Below are 5,193 nucleotides of genomic sequence, written 5' to 3'. Positions count from 1 at the left end.
TCTGCCAGAATGTGGCAAGAACTGACACCGAGCGTGGCGGGAGCAGTTGGAGGTGACAGGCCACGCGCGCTCTTAAATGCGGCCTCGGGCCTTTGACTGGATGACACCTCATCGCTGGACCCCTGTGGGGGCCACTGTCAGGGGGCTTCCTGGGTCGTCGGGGAACCGAGTGCTCGGGGGTCACTGTTCACCTCCCCGAGCACTCTCTCCCGAGAGTGCCCTTCCTCGGTCCTCGGGGAACCGAGTGCTCGGGGGCTACTGTTCACCTCCCTGAGCATTCTCTCCCGGGCATGCTTGTACGGATCCTCGGGGTACCGAGTGCTCGGGGGCCGCTGAGCGCAGCCCCGAGCACTCTCTCCCGGAACTTCCTTCAGTGGGCCCTCGGGGTACTCGGGTGCCCTGGGGGCTACTGCTCGCAGCCCCGGGCACACCCCTCCCGGTAGTTGGTCTTCACAGATCATTGGGGAACCTGGGCACTCGGGGACCACTGACTGTGGCCCCGAGCACCATCTCCCGGGACTTAGCCTTTTTTACCTTGCGGAGGAGACTCCGCAGGATGGCGCCACGTGGCGGATTGCTGGCTTGGCCTCGGGATTCAGGGACCCCTGGTTCCTAATTCACCGACAAGTGCCTTCCAAGACTACTACGATGAAATTAGGTCTAAGGTTTGCTATGCGTCTGTGGCTTACGCCCAAAGCAACGGACAAGTTGAAAGGGCAAACGGAATGGTAAAACAAGGGATCAAAACCCAGGTGTTTGACCAGCTTAAAAGCTATTCAAGGCGTTAGGTGGATGAACTCCCCACAGTACTCTGGTCGCTGCGGATGACCCACAACCAGGCTAAGGCTGAAACCCTTTTCTTCTTGGTCTTTGGTGCGGAGGCCATGCTCCCCTCAGAAATCACCCTCCAGTCGCCTCAAGTCAGCAACTACTCAGACGATGACCAGGTGGTGTGGCGAGAGGATGACATAAACCTGATCGAAGAGTTCCACGATCACGCTCTAATTCGAGCCGCATGATATCAACAGAGCATCAGATGCTACCACGACCAGAAGGTGCGAGAGCGAACACTACTTGTAGGTGACCTTGTCCTTAGACAAATTCAGAATATGGCAGGTCAGAACAAGCTCTCCCCCAAGTGGGAAGGGCCCTACAAGGTGGTCGATGTCAGCCGGCCTAGTGCGGTTAGGTTAGCCATGGTGGACAGCTGAGAATTACACATCTCCTGGAACATCGCCTTGTTGCGTAAGTTCTATGTGTAGGGTCGCTCAAAAATGAGCCAATTTTCCTATTTTGCAGGGCCTTCCGGACGAGTGTGGAATACGACCTGTAAGTTTTAAGATTCAAAACAAAAGAAACCAAACTCACTATTTTGCAGGGCTCCCCGGCCAGCAACAAGCTCTCGACAGGTTAATGCTTCGACCACACTCAATGACCATCACGAGATCCACCAGACAACAAGGCCACACACCCGCACTCAGGCTGAGCGCTGGTCGCCACCGATGGGCTTGTCGAGCTATGATCCATTCTACGCCCCAAGAATCTGACTAGCAAGCAGGATGGGATAAAGACAAGCGTCATGAAACCTCAACATGTTCCATTCATAAAAGGGAAGGTTTACAAGCCGACTAATCACATCCAATCAGAGCAACTATCCTGATACATGCCTGCCCTATCCTCCTTGGCTCAAGTAACTTACGCAAGGTTGACAAAAAGAGTTCACCGGGCTCTCGCCTCTACCTACCTCTGAACGAGTTAAAAAACCTCTTGTACTCCTCCCTGGAACGGTAGCTCACCGCTCCGGGGATCGGGCGACGACCTGCATAAGGGCCATGAAGGGAGGTCGAGGCAAAGGCCTTGCTGGAGCTGATGACCGACCCCGGTGCTCCCTAAAGGCCTCTCTTCCTCTTCATCTCCAACTCTTCCTCTTCATCTATCTCCTTCTCCAGAAGGTCCCAATCGATTAGAAATATCGATGACCTCGGCTGAGGAATCCACCCGGGCGGGAGAGCAACGGCAGAAGACGGCTTTCCTTGGAAGAGCGGAAGCTTGATGGTCGTCGGCTCTAGTCTTGCAAGCACCAGACCCAACCTCGTGAGCGCTTCCATGACGAAAGCCGCCTCCAGAAGCGTCTCGGTATGTGGATCTGGAGGCGGAGGTGACTCCACCTCCACCGAGTAATCCAAGATCATCGGCCCCTCTGGCGATGAAGGAGGGGAGTACGCCATGACCTGGGGCCCTCCTACTCTTCGGAACAGAGTGCGAAATAGGATAGAGGCGAAAGGGCTCTACGCACCAGAAGACCTGATGGGAGGAAGAAAGGCAAGGAATGTATTGGAAGGCCATCAAACTCTTGCCTTTTAAAAAGCCACAACGATACCCTAACCGGCGGGGCATTCAAAACACTCGAGGCCTGAGGTGGCGCGCTGAAAGAACCAAAAATCCTTTGGGTCCAGCGGCAATCAATATCTCTCTCGCTCTCCCATTTCTCTCTTTCTCAGGATACTTAAGCCTCCCCACATGACACGAAGTTCGGAGTAAAACCTTGGGAACTAACGACATCAAACGACCACTCCCCAGGCGAACTATGTTTGCCCAGGACCCAAGTGGCACGACCAGGTCGGACCACGTTCATGGGGAGGCTTGGGGGCTACTGTCAATGTATTAAGTAAAGGGGTATCCTGGCTAAACAGACTCTGCATGAGACCTAGCAACTAGAGAACTATACTACACAAGGTCTGGTCGGTCATATGACCAGGGTGTGGCCATAGCGACCAGTCTGACACCTGCACAACCAGTCTCTCCGCACCATCGCATATACTCGCGACCAGCCCCACTGGTCACAGGGCCAAATTTGACGCACCTCGGTCCAGAGCACTTTTTTCTGATAAACCACTCAAGTGTTTTCTTTCCCCAGGTGCCTGCATTAGTGGACGAAGTTATGGACAACGCAGTTGGGCATTGTCCCGTCCCGTAGTATTAAATGCTACAGGATAGGGTGTAACACCCTAATTTTTTCCAATTCTAAAATTTCCCAATATTTGATAAGTTCAAAATGAGTTTAAATATTTTAAGAGAGATAAAATCCTATTTTATATGAAAGAAGATATAAATGACATAGGATATAAGTGAATATTTGCATTTCATGCTGAATTAGGCAAGTAGTATTTTATTTGATTTTTGATGAATTTATTTGAAGAGTTTTTGCTGGATTTTGAATTTGAATTTGGATTTTGAATTTAAAAGAAAAAGAATAAAACCTCTCACGGGCTGCCTTTTTCCTTTTCGGCCCAGCCCCTCCTCGGCTTCGGCCCAGCCACCGCCGACCTCCTCTCCCACCCGGGCCGCCTGCCTCGACCCATCTCCGCGCACCAGCCCACGCGCCGAGCCGCTCACCGAGCCTCTGACATGCGGGTCCCGCATGTCAGGACCTTCTTCCTCCTCAGTCGGACTCCGACGCAGACACAGGAATGCGCCAGCCGTCGTCTTCCGTTCGAATCCGAGCCCATCCCGAACCCGAGAACTTCTAGAAAGCCGCCAAATCAAATCCCCGGGATCCCCTCTATCTCTAGCCGGCCTTATCTCTAAGGAAATCGCGGAATCGAGCTTGGATACAACTCCCCGCCGCCGTGTCCGAGTTGATCTCGCTGCGCCGTCGCCCTGGACACCCCGAGATGCCTATATAAGTAGAGCCTCCCTTCCCGAACGCATCTCAACCAGAAATCACCCAAAACCCGAGCCTTAGACGCCGAGTTGAGAGCTTGCCGAGCTGCCCTCACCACCGCTTCGACTGAGCTCGCCGCCACGCCGTTCCAGAGCCTTGCAGCGCATCCTGAGCCCACCATCGCGAGTGCCTGCCACCACAGAAGCTTTTCCCGTCGTCGATTTGATCTCTGCGCCGCCAGAGAGCCTTCTCCGACGAGTTCCCGAAGCAGCCGCCGCCTTCGGTAAGCCCCAAAACGAGATCGTCGTTTCCTTCTCGTTGTGTCCCACCGCTTGTCATCGTGATCCAAGGCCGGCGACGAGGTTAGCACTTGTCTCCGGTGAGTCGCCGCCGTGCCCGAGCTCGGCTCCGCTGAGAACCACCCTGCCGACTGCCCAAATATTCCCCAGCCGTCGGATCTGAAGCCCTCGGCCTAGATTAGATCTGTTCTTACCCCTTCAGTCAACCAACCAGAAGCTGCCACGTGTTGCCACTTAACCCAGTCAGTAGCCATGCCATGTCACCCATCCACCTCAGCCGCCACCTCAACCTTTCTGCTGATGTGTCACCCCTGTCACCATGCCACGTCAGCCAGAGCTACCCAGTCAGTAATTCAAGCCTTTTCAGTATAAAAATAAATCTAATAATTTCTTTAATTGGTAATTTTGCAATTTAGCCCCTGAACTTTTCTGAAATAACAAAAAGAGCCCTGTCTTTTTGCAGTTAGGTCCCTGTACTTTTTCATAATTACATTTAGGTCCCTCTATTTTTACAAAAAGGTCTCTAAACTTTCTGTTAATTCAATATATGCCCTTTTCTTTTTCCAGATTTAACCCTAGACTTGTTTTAGCCCTAACTTTTTCATCGTAACTCCAATTTAAGCGATTCTTACGCCGATGGATTCGTCTGTCAGTGCTCTTTCTTTTTAGCTAGTTTTTATCTTGTTGTTCTTTTGTTTTGTGCTCTGTTCTTAGTGTATCTTGTTTGTTTATTTGCCGGTGATTGTGCGATTAGCTGATAACGTTCCGGATCAATTTGAAGATCATCAAGACCAGAAGCAAGAATACACTAAGCAGCAGCAAGGAGAAGGCAAATGTCCTTGATCATATTGAACCTACATTTTTGGCCGCACATAAGCCGCACTTGGTTTTGGCCGTTAAAACCGGGTGTGACATAAGGCTTTGCTGAAAGGCACCGTGGCACACGACGAATGGGACGTTGTTGACAGCTCGACCAGGCAAGTGGACGGAGCCAGCGGAGACACCCTACTGAAACGACTCCTCTGATACAACATTGCAATGCACGATACAATAGCTCCTGTGATCTGGCATCCAAGCTTGCCTGAATGGCTATGATTTCCTTAAAAAAGCTACGCACAAGCCACAACTAAGTCACATTTTTTGCTAAGCTATAATAGCTATTATGTGAAACTACATTACACAAGTGACATTTCCCTTTGGAATGTCATCCTCAGTTTCGTCAATGATATC

The sequence above is a fragment of the Phragmites australis genome, chromosome 19, assembly GCF_958298935.1.
Source record: "Phragmites australis chromosome 19, lpPhrAust1.1, whole genome shotgun sequence".
Classification (NCBI taxonomy): Eukaryota; Viridiplantae; Streptophyta; class Magnoliopsida; order Poales; family Poaceae; genus Phragmites; species Phragmites australis.
This window is presented reverse-complemented; position numbering follows the sequence as displayed.